The sequence below is a fragment of the Balaenoptera ricei genome, chromosome 15 (assembly GCF_028023285.1).
Source record: "Balaenoptera ricei isolate mBalRic1 chromosome 15, mBalRic1.hap2, whole genome shotgun sequence".
In the NCBI taxonomy this organism is placed as follows: Eukaryota; Metazoa; Chordata; class Mammalia; order Artiodactyla; family Balaenopteridae; genus Balaenoptera; species Balaenoptera ricei.
In genome coordinates, this window is record NC_082653.1 from 23,388,709 (window position 1) to 23,402,989 (window position 14,281).

A 14,281-nucleotide genomic window follows, 5' to 3' on the forward strand; every position below is an offset into this window, starting at 1 on the left:
ACCTGGAGATGAAGCAGGTGCAGCCCCACCCCTGTCCCCGAGGCCTAGGCGGGAGGGGGCAGACTCCGCTCTGGCGGGTCATCGCGCATCAGTGCATGCCCGGCACACAGACCCCGGCTCCAGAAGCAGTGCGCAGAAGGGGTTGTGAGCATCTTCAGCTCAGTGCCCTACTTGGGGAGGTGGGGAGCACGCAACCCCTCATCCTTCAGGGACTGGGCACTGGCGTTTCACAGGAGCCTGGGGCACAGCCAATACCCTATGTGACAGAGGAGAAAACTGAGCCCCAGAGAAGCGGAAGGACTGGTCCAAGGATTATGGCAGGGTTGACTCCCGACATGCTTGCAGAGCCGCGGCTTCCTGGTGGGGAACGCAGGTGAGAATGCAGATCTTGAGCTTGGGGCAGGTAGATGAGGCCGCAGGACACTTGCCCTACTGAGCAGCCTCAGCCCCACGCTCTGGGCTGCACAGGGCAGCTGGGATGCCCACCCTGACATGAACACGCTAGGTGACCTTGGACGAAGCCTCTGCTCTCTCTGGGCCTGTCTCCCCCTTGCTCTAAGACAAGGGCACTTCAACTGGATCAGGAAAGACAAGCAGATTTCCCCTCACATGTCAGCTTCCTGCATTGGCTGAGGCTGCTTGGGGCATCACATTGAGAAAGAAAGGGTGTCATGATCAATTCGTCACATCTCCGGTGAGGGACCGGAGTGGCAGCGTGTGTTGGGCCACAACCTGTCTGGATCAGAGAATCACCAGGAGTCGCCACCTCCAGGCAGCACTGGCGTCGAGTCCACAAGCCTGAAGCCTCCACGAATGCCCGCCAGGGACCCTCCTTGCTCTCTGGGAGGCAGGAAACGCGTTGAGCCTCTTTCTGAGGAGCACCCAGGGCATCGTGCACTATGGCCCAGCCCTGCCCCCAGAGGCCACTGAGCCCAGTTGGCTTGTGATCTTGGGCCCATCTTCACAGTGACACACCCCTGCTGCACGGCCAGTTCCCCATCGCCTTCCCTTCTAATCGATTCTGTCAGAATCGATTAGAGAGGACACTGCCTGCCTTCAGTGTGGACTGCCTGCCTTCAGTGTGGACTGAATACAAGTGAAGAGTGTGTATTCAGTGTGGACTGAATACAAGTGAAGAGTCTGAGTGAAGGCAGTAAGGACTATACCGAGAGTGAAGGGCATGAGTGAGGTCTTCCCCTTGCCTTCCTGGTTCTCGGCACTGTCCTGGACAGATGGGGAAGAAAAAGACTTATTGTGTGCCAGGCACTCCCACATTCTGTACTTCATTTGCTCTTCACTCTTATCCTGAGAGGTGGTTACTACACCCATTTTACAGATGGGGAAACTGAGTCCCAGAAAGGTTCAGTAACCTCCCTAGTATTATCATTATGAGCAAGGCTGGAAGTCTGTCATTTCCAGAATCCAGGTGTTTCCTCTTTCTAGCCAAATGGCCATCAGCTGGGTAATACGGTGACAAGAGCACCTCACCTGTGGCTCAGAAGGACCTCAGATCTAGTCCCAGCCGCTCTTTCACTGAGTTACTATGGGATGTCAACCATTTACATTGCCTCACTTGGTCTTCCGCCCTCACCTGTAAAATTGAATAGTAAGTCTCTTCTGCTGTCTCGGCTCCCACCCAGCTCCCACTTCTGGTGCTTCGCCTTTGAGGCATATTTGAGAGCGAATGAGTGTGGGCCCGGGCAGGGTCAGGGTCTAACAATATCAGTTCTCCCACCAGGGGATGGACAGAGACCCCTGTGGGTAAGAATATCTTTCTCCAGCCACACAAGAGTAGAGTAAAGCAGAAAAGTTGCAATCCACAGGCTTGCAAATGTGCTTTTGGTTGGCTTGCACGGTGTTGTTTTTTTTAATCTGAATTTGTTGCCAACACTTAAAAATAGAGAAGTTTCATATAAAAATCCAGGTTTCTGGCTTCTCTTGAAAAACTGGAAGCTTTGCCAAGTCTGCCTTGAATTGGCTGCCCCGGGCCAGAGCTGGGGAGCAGAGGTGTACTCCTGTCCACTCAGCCACGGGCCTGCCTGACCTCTGTCAGCATCCGAGTTCGTCTCCCCTGATGCAAAGGGTGAGACCATGGGCTCTGGAGTCAGGCGGGCCTGGGTTAATCCAAGCGGGTGGCTCAATTACAGTGTGACTATCAGAAAGTTCCCTAACTTCTCTGGGCCTGTTTCCTCGCTGGTGAAATGGGGATTCCCATAGTACTTCCTTCATATGGACGCGGCAAGTCTTCCATATGAAGGCAAATGTACGTAAAGCTGCTGCTATGGTTGAAGATGCTGCCTGGCACATAGTGAGTGCTCAGTAAATGGCAACCCTGGTCTCGATCATGGCCACCCTCTCCCGACAGGGGCCGCAGGGTCTGGAACAGCAGAAACAGCAGCACTTGACCCCCTCCCCAGCCTGGCCTGGGCCCATCCTCGAGCTCTCCCTTGGCTGCACAAATGCTTGTGGGGTGGCGGCAATCCTGTCTGGGTGATGCATCCGAAAACAACAGATCGATAGCCACTCAGCACTCTACTGCCATGGCTGAGGACTGCGGCACGGTCCAGGCTGCTGGCCGGTGAGTTCAAGCTCTTTTTCTTTTTGGGCAGAAAACAACTTACCATGTAACCTTGAATGAGTTCTTTTTTCCTCCTGGGATCTTGGTTTCACTAACAGCAGGGTCAGCCTGTGGTCTCCAGTGCTCCTTTGAGCTCTGACATCTTGGGAGTTTTGCAGATGGGAAGGCAATGAAGGTCAAAGCCTCACAAATGCAAGAATGAATTAGTCAGGAATCTTCTGGTTGCAAGGGCAGGAACCTGTCACAAAGGGGCTTAAAGAAAAGAGGTATTTGTCTTTCTGTGACTGGCTTATTTCACTCAGTATAATGTCCTCAAGGTTCATCCACGTTGTCACATATTGTAGAATTTCCTTCTTTTTTAAGGCTGAATAATATTCCATTGTATGCATATACCACATTTGCATTATCCATTCGTCTGTCAATGGACATTTAAGTTGTTTCCACATCTTGGCTATTGTGAATAGTATCAAGTATCAAAAACAGTCAAATTCATAGAATCAAAGAACGGAATAGTGGTTGCCAGAGGGTGGGGGGAGGGAGTAATGAGAAGTTACAGCTCAACGGACATAAAGGTCCAGTTAAGAAAGATGCTTAAGTTCCAGAGATCTGCTGTACAACATTGTACCTATAATCAACAATACTGTATTTTACACCTAAAAAACTCTTAAGAAGGTAGATCTCATGTTAAATGTTCTTACCACAATAAAATAAAATTTAGGGAGGAAAAAAAAGGCATTATATTGGCTCATTTGAAGGAATCCTGGGGATTGTGGGCTGCAGGTGGTGCTGGATCCAGGTGCTCCAGTGATGTTGTTGGCTCTCTCTCTCTCTCACTCTCATCTCTCATCTCAGCTTCCTTCTGTGCTGTCCTCATCCTCATTTCTGGTGCAAGGGCTCTTTTTTTTTTTATGGATATGATGAGCCGTATTAGGTCCAGCTGAGAGTCCTCTACCACCATAACTCCAAAAGCATGCAGTATCTTTCTGCACCTTCTAGAAGAAGCATCCCAGGAAAGGTGACAAGTGGCTTAGCTGAAGTTATGTGTCTATCTCTGCGGGTAGAAGGATGGAATGAGGTCCCATGATTGGCACTCCTACCAAAGATGACATGGAGTAGAAAAAGGCTTCCTCAAAGCAAAGAAGGCTTGACATCAGAAGGGAGGTGAAGAGAAATGGGTTGTGCAGTCTACAAAGCAGCAACTACTGGCCATTCCAGGGCCTTTAGTGGAGGGACGGAGCCTTCTCAAAGAGGGAGATGTAATCTTCCTATCAACAAAGCATTGAGGCTAGACTCTCCCAGACTACTGGGAAGTCGGCCCACTGTTCTGGCAGCGACACTTCCCTCTAATAAATTCTATCTTCTTTACGTTCTGCCTTGTGTCCGGAGATTCTTTTCCAACCCACGTTCGGACCACGACATTTGGTGGCCTGTACGGGGATCTCCAGGGGGGATCTCTTTCCCCACCTCCTCTCCTCATTCCTTGGGACCCTCTGTGAACAGGCAAGTTGCTGTGGAAGCAACAGAGGAACTCTGGCCTGGGCCACACCCTGGTGTGTTCTGAAGGCTTCACGGTTCACTTCTCCCCAGTAACTGCTGCCCAGAACGGGTGAGGATCCCTCTGTCTTCCTTCTGACTGAGGACTAGGCCGAAGGGTATCGTGCGGGCACAGGTCAGGCATTTAAAAGCCATTAGGGCACCTGCCGCTTGAAGACTCCTGTGAAAGGATAAGGGGGTCACAGAACGGACCAGGCTATTAGAGAGTCTGCCCCCATCAAGACAACTTCTGTGCAACATGAGGCACATCATGGACAAAGCAAAACACAAAGCCCCCAGTCCCTTGGCCACCACCTCCTCAGTAGGGTTAGAAGGAGGAATCCTCTGTCCTCTTTTCTGTCGCTTCTGCTTCTTTCTCCTCGGCTCGGACTGACTCCAAAGGACCCCACCGCCTCTAGATTGTCCCAAGAGCTCCTTCCTGTCTTCTAACGGTGAGTCAATTTCCCCCTGGCTTCCGGGAATTCCCTTCTCTGGTCACTGGTGCCTTAGTCACACGGAGATGTCACTGAGACAGAGAGGGACGCCTTTTTGCCCATCAGTGATTCTCAGTACCCCCATTCTACGGCACTGAGGCTAAGAATGTGTTCAGGTACACCTATTCCCTTAGACTCACGAATTGGAAGGGATTTGACCCAGACAATCTCAAAAAGAAGAGGCTTATTTATTTATTTATTTATTTATTTATTTATTTATTTTTTATTTTTGGCTGCATTGAGTCTTTGTTGCTGCGGGCGGGCTTTCTCTAGTTGTGGCGAGCGGAGGCTACTCTTCGTTGTGGTGCGCGGGCTTCTCATTGCAGTGGCTTCTCTTGTTGTGGAGCACGGGCTCTAGGCGCGCGGGCTTCAGTAGTTGTGGCTCGCGGGCTCTAGAGCACAGGCTCAGTAGTTGCGGCGCACGGGCTTAGTTGCTCCGCGGCATGTGGGATCTTCCCGGACCAGGGATCGAACCCGTGTCCCCTGCATTGGCAGGCGGATTCTTAACCACTGCGCCACCAGGGAAGTTGCCATTATCTTTTGTAATATGGCTTGGCCCCAATACAAACTGAGAGAACAAGAACAATGGCCTCTTAATGGGACACTAAATTACAACACGATCCTCCAACTTGATCTCTATTGTCGGAAACTAGGAAAGGATTCCGAGGTTCCATATATCCAGGCCGTCATGGCCCTCAGTCAGAATCCGAGCCTGAGGGACTCCTGTCGCATGTGTCTCTCCATTACCACTTTAATGCCTCGCCCTCCCCCCTCTCCTCCTCCTTCAGCTTCACTACCTCGTCCCTCCACATCCCCCCCTCCACCAGGTATCTTGGATGACCCTTCTTGTCCCCGGTCTCCCCAGCCTCCTCAACTTTCTGCTCCCCAACTCCACCTCCAAACCTGGAAGCAGACCTTCCCTCCCCTCCCCACACTTGGTCACGAGCAGCCCAACGCTCTGAATCGAGTCCCAGTATGCTTCTCCTACGAGAGGTCGCTACCGGAGACCTAGGTACTATCAGAGTTCATGACCCTTCCCCATGTCTGATCTCTCTCATATTCAAGGGGAACTGGGCTCCTTTAGCCAGGACCCCTCCATGTTCATCAGGGAATTCCAGGCCCTAACTATAGCCTTTGACTTAACTTGGCAAGATATTCACGTGGTCCTAACTACCTGCTGCACTCGCGAAGAAAAGGCCAGGATCTGGGCCTTGGCTCAGGCCTAGGCAGATGAGACACATGCCCGAAATCCTAATGAGAACCGAGCGGGGGGAGTCCCATGGGCAGACCCAGGATGGAGATAACAGGCAAATGAAAATGGGCCAGCAGGAGGGCTCACTAGGAGAAATTACATGATTACCTGTCTACTAGAAGGTATGAAAAAGGCAATCATCAAATCTGTCAATTATAATAAACTCAGAGAAGTCACACAGGAACCCTCTGAGAATCCAGCCTTTTTTCAGGCCTGATGAGTAAAGGCTATGAGGAAATACACCAACCTAGACCCTGAGACCCCTGAAGGTCAGGCTATCCTTGCAGTTCACTTTATAAGCCAGGCATATCCAGACATAAGACAGAAATTACAGAAACTAGAGCAAGGGCCACAGACCCCATTTTCTGTCCTACTTGACACAGCCTTAAGGTCTTCAACAATAGGGAGGAGGCTTCTAGGGGCAGACGAGAACTAAGAGAGGAGGAAAAATTAAAACGGCACGCTCAATATACGGCTCTTGCCATTACTCAGTCCCTCCCAAACAGGGACCCATGGGAGCCCCTCTCCCATCTCAGAAACCACCGCTGACCTGCTACCAGTGCGGTCACCAGGGGCACACTGTCAGGAACTGCCGCACCCCACCACCCATTACGCCGTGCCCTTACCGTCGCCAAAAGGGCCATTGGAAGAGGAGTTGTCCCTCCCACCCTCAAGCGGGTAGGCCAATTCCACAACCACTCAACACCCGGGGTATTTCAGGTCCCAGCCCCCTGGGCTGAGGTCAAGGCCAGTTGCCCCTGTGAGTGGCAATTGACTATCAGGATCAAGAACCGGATTGTACTCTAGATCTGGGGCTCCTGGAAGCAGATGACTGAAGGTGCCCAAGGCTCAATCTACAAGCCCCTACGTTCCCCATAAGACCAGAGGAGCCCCGGGTAACCCTGGATGTAGCAGGGGCTACTGTAAACTTTCTAATTGACACTGGGGCTACTTATTCAGCCTTGACCTCCTTCTCTGGTCCCACTCGCCATTCCTCGATCCTCCTAACAGGGATGGGAACAGGCTCAGCTGGACTTTTAAACTCCATTTTCACTGCCCGACAGCTCTCTCTTGAACTCACACAAGAGACTGCCAACCTAGCAGCTCAAATTAACACTCTACAAGAGCAAATAAATTCTCTAGCAGGAGTGGTTTTACAAAATAGAAGAGCTCTGGACCTCCTAACAGCTAATCAAGGAGGGACCTGTGCAATGTTAAAGGAGGATTGCTGTTTTCTTGTCAACCAGTCAGGCAAGGTCCAGACTCATCTTCGAGCCATTATTGAAAGAGCTAGTGGATTCTACAAGGAAGGAGTCTCAGGGGGATTCGACTGGTGGGACTTCAAGACTAATATCTGGTCCTAGTTCTCGTGGCTAACCCCTTTCCTAGGCCCTATAGTGGCTTTTCGACTTCTACTAATCTTCTAGCCATGTATTTTTAACCTCCTTGTTAAGTTTGTCTCTTCCAGAATACAACAAATAAACCTCCAAATGGTGATGCAACAAGAATAACAGCCAGTCGACACTCGTACAACCCTTGAACAAGCCGCCATCACTTTCCATGGGGCCCACACTCCTCCCTAGATACACCCTGACAGAGCAGGCAATGGGAACCCAGGGCCCCATGACGCCTCCGCTCAGCAGAAAGCAGCCAGAGAGTTCACTGTCCCTTCTCACAAAAGGGGTTCCCGAATGCTTGAGAGGGAATTAGGCAGTTAGGTAGATATGAGCAGGGTATACAACAGGGCCAAGGAATTGGCCCTATAAATAGAGGGGGGAATGTGGTGCTCCAAGGACAATGGTGCTTCAAGGACAAAGGAAAACCTGCCTGAAAAAGTTTCAGCATTACACTCCCTACCGGACTCTTAATCGCCCTCCCCATCATGTTGCGATGGTTACGAAATTCCTGAGCTCACCTGGGCGATGCCCACCTGGGCAACAGGACCTGTCCCAAATAAGGAAAGGCATATGCCCTGTCCCACTCCCACCCTATAGAAGGAAGGTATATGTGCCTCGACCAAGCAGTAAACAAAATTTTCACCTCGGACCATTTTTTGTTTTCTGGCTATAAAAACTGATCTATAGCACATGTTTGGGCTCGACACTGCCAGACTACTAGGAAGTCAGCCCACTGTTCTGGAAGCGATCCTTCCCTCTAATAAATTCTATCTTCTTTAAAAAAAAAAACCAGGGACTTCCCTGGTGGCGCAGTGGTTAAGGATCCGCCTGCCAATGCAGGGGACACAGGTTCAAGCCGCAGTTCGGGAGGATCCCGCATGCTGCGGAGAGGCTGAACCCTTGCGCCACAACTACTGAGCCTGCGTGCCACGGCTGCTGAAGCCCGCGGACCTAGAGTCTGTGCTCCTCAACGGGGGAGGCCACTGTAATGAGAGGCCCGTGCACCGCAATGAAGTGTAGCCCCAACTCGCCGCAACTAGAGAAAGCCTGCATGCAGCAACAAAGACCCAATGCAGCCAAAAATAAATAAGAAAATAAACAAACAAACAAACAAACACACAAAAAAACCCAAAAACCCAAAGCATTGATGCACTTAGCCCCATGGTTGGAGCAAGGCAGTATAGGATCATGAACAAATGATTCTAGCCTTGGGAAGCAACAAGAAAATCACTCCACATCACCAGACTGTAATACCAAGGGCCAGATATGGGCGTGGTTCTGGCTGTAAATGCTGTGAGGGGTTCAGGAAGGCTTATGAGAAGCCCTTGGTGGCTGAGGAAAGGAAAACGACAGAGGCGTGAGGCAGTAGTTAGGACTTAAAATCTGGAGAGGAAAAATCGAGAACGGATGTGAGGTGTGAAAGGTAGGAGTGGGGATGGATTAAGTGGGGCCGAGGAAACATGGTTTTGACTCTGGCAAAATACAGAATAAAAAACCATAACACTGAGAAATACTAGAACAAAATATAGGTTAGTATATATTTCATCTTGATATGGGAATAGACTTTTAAGCACTAAAGCAGTGGGAAAAAGATCAAATCAAAAAAACAAGCTTGGCATATTTGACATAAAAAAGTAAAGTATACATTTCAAAACATCATAAAATTAAAAGGCAAATTGGGGGAAATATTTCTAATATTAAGATGTAAGACAAATGTATATTTTTAAAAAAAAGAAGATCCAAAAGAAAAATGGGCAGAGGACATAAATAGACAATTTCCAAAAGGGAAATGAACAATGGTGTAGCCTTCTTCATTCAAAAATCGAGAAGAAGAGACACCCCCTCAATCCCCTACATCCTGTTCTCTACCTTTGGGCTCCTAGACTCGGGACAAAACAGCTTATTGATCCACAGAGGATGTCTGGGCATTAAATCAGCCCCTCAGAGACCCCACATCTGGCAGTAAAGCAAAGACCTTTTGCAAATTCAATAGCAACTCTGGCAGGACAAGGTGGGAGAGGCCTCTACTCAGGTGCACCCCAGACAGAGCAGCCCCTCGGGGTCCCCAGTGGTCCACAAAGAGTCTAGAAGCAGATTCCTTCTGGACCAGATGCTGCTCCCCCCTCCTACCACACCCAGGTGCCACCTCGCCCGAGCCAGTCGGTCCATTGTACCCAAGGCCAGATCCGGACACTAAGAGTCTGGGTGGAAACATTAGCAAGATGTCATGAACCAAGAGGCCAGTGGGGCCTGCCCACCACCCTTGTAAGTGGCTGACACTGTCAGTTATCAGGCTGGCAGCCTTGGATCCAGTGGTAATTATCACAGATTATGTAACCGTTCTTATTAAGGAGAGCTGTGTGGTGGCAGGGCCATGCCGGACTTAGGCTGGGATTCTGGCTCTGAGACTCGTGAGCCTGTGCCTCACCTCTCTGAGCCTTGTTTCCTTGTCTGTACGATGAGGAATGATAAGACCTTCCTTGAAGACCTACGGCTCTGCCTGAATAAGGTGAATAAAGGATCCAGCACGTTCCCAGCAGCGAAAAGGGAGCACCGCCCCCCTCCATGCCGGCTCATGTTAGTCACCTCAAAGTCCATGGACACTCCCTGGTGGAAATGGGTGCATGAACGCTTCTTGACCAAGACAAATTAGTACCAACAGCCCTCAACTCTCTGTGAGTCACGAGAACCCCCGAACAGCAAGTGTGACCCTCCTCAGTGCTCGCTGGCAGCAAGAACAGCCGCACGGGTGCTGGCGGTGTGACCAGAGCCTGTCGCGGCCCTGACTCATTTATGGCTTCTCAACAGAGCCGTCGAGTCCCCTGCCTCCACCCCGACTGCCCAGAACTCCTGTGAGTTCTTCCCCAGCCCTTCACCATTGCCTCGCCTGCCCTAAGGTACCATGGATATCTGGGAACAGGCAGGGCTGGCAGATCCCTGATGGCACAGTAGACAGGGGACTTGTAAGGGTGGGGGTGGGAGGACCCAATGAGTCAGTATTCTGCCCAGATTCTGAGACTTCAGAGGAGAGGTTATCAGGCTAGAAGGGCCCTTGAAAGACATTGAGTCCCTCCCTGATCTGAGGCACGAATAGCCCCAGCGCGCATACCTGATATCACTCTGATCGAGTCAGCGTCATCCCTCACCTCCACTGCACTAGCCTTCTTACTGGTCTCCCTGCTTCTACCCAGCCCCCTGCAGTCTATGTCCAACAGGACAGCTGGTGATCCTGTTAAAACAAAAGTCAGACCACGTCACTCTTCTGCTTAAAACCCTCTAATGGATCCCATTTCACTGACTAAAATGCAACATTCTTACACTAGTCCCTAAGCCCTGGACAATCTGATTACTCTGTACCCTCCGAGATGTTCTCTCCTTCCATTCTCTTCTTGATCACTCCACTCACACCATGCTGACCCCCTGGTGCTCCTCCAACACATCAGACATGCTCCTGCCCTAGGGCCTTTGCACTCACTGTTCATTCTGCCTGGAACACTTCCCCCAGATACCCACATGGCTCCCTTGCTCACCTCCTTCAAATCCTTGCTCAAGCGTCATCCCATTTAAATTGCAACATGTCCCCTTACCCTGCCAGGACTCCCAATTTCCCTTATCCTGCTCTATTTTTTTCCAGAGCATTTCTCACAACTGACATACTCTTCAGTCTATTTATTACGCTTATTGCCTGTCCCTCGCCCCAATGGAATGTAAGCTCCCAGGGGCAGGAGCTCAGAAAGTATTAGTTGGGTAGAGAAGGAATGAAGCCAAGCTCTGCCCCCTGCAGTTTCTCCCACGGGTCCCAGCTCTCCCTTCTAAAGGATGCAGAGACCCCCTCCTTCAAGACAGCTCTCCCAGCCTCTCTGCTCTTTGGTGTAAGTCCCACATTTTTCTCTGCTTCTCATGGGATGGCTCCCTCTCCTCAAGATGAAACTCCATCTGTCGGCATCCCCTTAGCGGCGTAGAGTCCAGACTTGAGCCAGGTAAGAATGTCTGGAGGCGGACAGAGGGAAAATGGAGAAATTGGGGGAGGGAAGAAGCAAGACAGAGATCCAAGGAAGAGACCCCTGTGGAGTTCCTTTTGAACAGGCACCTGACATTGGACTGGGAAGCCGCCGACTTCTCCCACCTTCCTCCCACCGAGCATTTTAACTGACAGCCTGAGAACCCTGAGGATCCCTGTTTTCCAGAGAAATCTGAGTCTACACAGGTGAGCACCAGACTGAGGACACAGGACAGAAGGTCTAGCAGGTGGGGGAGGGCTGGCCACACTCCTCCCCCGCCCCCCAGCAGGGAGCAGCTGACGTTACATTGGCTCTCAACCCCATCTCAGCAGGGAGGCCAGTGCACAGCAGGAGCCCAGGGTTTGTGGGGAGAATGAGCCACCCCGGAGACAGACGTTGGATACTGAGGAGAACGAAGGGTCTAGAAAGGCCTACTGACAACAAAGCCTGCCTGGGCCGGATGTGGTGAACTCCGAGGTAAGGCAGTGCCGTGGTCAGCGGGGGTGGTTCTGCAGAATCACAGGACCACGCCGCCCCCAGTATTAGCAGGTGGCTCAGGTGAGCTGCCCAACTCTGTCCTGCTTTAAGTCTGGCGGACGTGACTCAGCGATGGCTTTGCCACGGCATCCTCTGCATTGCCAGCCCCCGTTTCAGCAGGGGATGGCATCTTGGTCAAGCCAAAGTTTGATTAGTTGGAGAAACCAACATGTCAGAGCACCCTGAGAATATTAAATAATATTTATAAGGGGATGACGTTGGGAAAATAATTACCGATGGTAAGAGGCAATCAGTGGCGGGAACTCCTCCACTGCTGTAAGAAATTAGATGGACCGGGGCTCTGAACAGCGAGGGTTTGTCACGGGGACAGCAGAAAGGGTTGGAAAGTCGCTACCTCTGCTGATTCTGTTAATAGGATAAAGCAGGCTCGCAAACAAGAGCCAGACCCCAGGAGGCCTGCATTTGAGGGGATTTTAAAATCAGGCCAGCTCCTGCCAATAGCTTCACTTTTAGATATGTTAGAACTGGAAGGGAGCTTAGAGATCAGCAACGCCACTGGTTCTCAGTTTTCAAGGTTTCTGCTTTCCAAAAATACTGCAAGTATTAAGTAATAATTAATTTGTTTTCACATTTTTTATTCATCAAAGACACAGAGGACTGCCAGCTGGGAGAAGCAGAAGACACAGCATCGATGTCACTCTAGCCCCCAACAAAAGACTTATTGTTTTTTTTTTTTTTGGTCAGCCCAGCCATATTATCTCATGTAAATGTAGTTTCCCTTTGAAAACATTTAAAACACAAGGGTCCATTTTTAAGTGGAGGGAGCCTGAAGGAGCCTGGAGTATCTTTACCAGAAATCTTCAGTCCAAGCAAACTCTTACTTTATACAAAAATACACTGAAGGGCTTCCCTGGTGGCGCAGTGGTTGAGAATCTGCCTGCCAATGCAGGGGACACGGGTTCGAGCCCTGGTCTGGGAGGATCCCACATGCCGCGGAGCAACTAGGCCTGTGTGCCACAATTACTGAGCCTGCGCGTCTGGAGCCTGTGTTCCACAACAAGAGAGGCCGCGACAGTGAGAGGCCCGCACACCGCGATGAGGAGTGGCCCCCACTTGCCGCAACTAGAGGAAGCCCTCGCACAGAAACGAAGACCCAGCACAGCCATAAAAAAAAAAAAAAAAAGCCAGACCCTTAGCTCTTTAAAACAAAAAACAAAAAAACAAAAAACACTCTGAAGCCCAGAGAACGTAAGTGGCTTGCCCAAGGTCACACAGCTGGCTGTCAACAGGGCCAAGGCTAGATCTGGGGAAGCAGGAAGAAAGGAGGGCTGTCCTGGACATGCAAGGGTAGGGAAGGAGTAAATCATAGCAGTGAATGCAGTGCTGAGTGCGGACCCTGGACACCAACGGGCTTGGTTTGACTCTTGAGCTCAATCCTTATAAGCTGTGGGACCCTAGCAAAATGACGGAAGCTCTCTGAGCCCATTTTCCTATCAGTAAAATGGGGATAATAATAGCACTTACCACATACTGTTGTGAGGATTAAGTGAACTAACAGAACAGAGCACTTATACATTGTAGCTGCTTTTCCTTAACCCATTTGTGTGAGCCGGCGCGGCTGGGGGGTGTGTGTGTCTGTGTAGACATAAGACCAACAAGCTTAGAGAACAGGTCACATGATCCAACTTCCAGGTGCTGCCCTGACAAGGCCAGTGGGAGACAAATTGTCCCAGGGGAGCTCTAGGTACTAAATTGCAGTGCTGTTACTTCTAGGTAGTAACTCAATTGAGTGTGCCTCAGAACCCAGGCTACATCCAGATTCACTGCCTCTGAGTTCCTGTAGGGCGGGACTTGGGAGTCTGAACTTTTAAAAATTATTATTGAGATATAATTTACACACCGTAAAATTCACCATTATAAAGCATACACTTGTATGGGTTTTTACGATACTCATAAGGTTGGGCAATCACCACCACTACCTACTTCCAGAACCTTGTCATCACCCCAAAAAGGAGCCCAGTACCCATTAGCAGTCAGTCCCCCTTCCCCACTCTCCCATCCCCTGGTAACCACTAATCCCTCTGTCTCTACGGATTTGTCGACTCTAGACGATTCATAAGAATGGAATCATACAACATGTGGTCTTTGCGTCCGACTTCTTTCACTCTGCACAGTGTTTTCAAGGTTCGTCTATGCTGCGGCATAGGTCAGGGCTTTATTCCTTTGGAATCTACAATTTTAACAAGCTCCCCAGTAGTTCTGATGATTGATTGGGCTTTGGGGAGAAAAAGAACAGCAAATTCACAAAAGGTGAATCTTCTGGTTGCTATACAGATACAGGGCTTCAATCCTTCCTTCAGGTGTGCCCATCTCGGAAGCCCCGCTGGTGACAGGAGACATCGCTGGCCACTTGCCTCCTCCAGAGCCTGCAGAGGTTGGGCAGGGTCTCCTGGTGCCCGGTAGGGAGGACATGTGCATCTAAGGACAGTGCCTGGCTGCGCTGGGAACTGGGCAGATGAACTACAACA

The 14,281-nt window shown here is 50.5% G+C and overlaps 1 protein-coding gene across 1 annotated transcript in view; it reads right to left on the minus strand.

The window, feature by feature from the left end:
- The window catches only part of AAR2 (AAR2 splicing factor), a 66,695-nt gene that overhangs the window by 32,022 nt on the left and 20,392 nt on the right, over positions 1-14,281 (minus strand). The gene's annotated exons all lie outside the window — the stretch shown is intronic.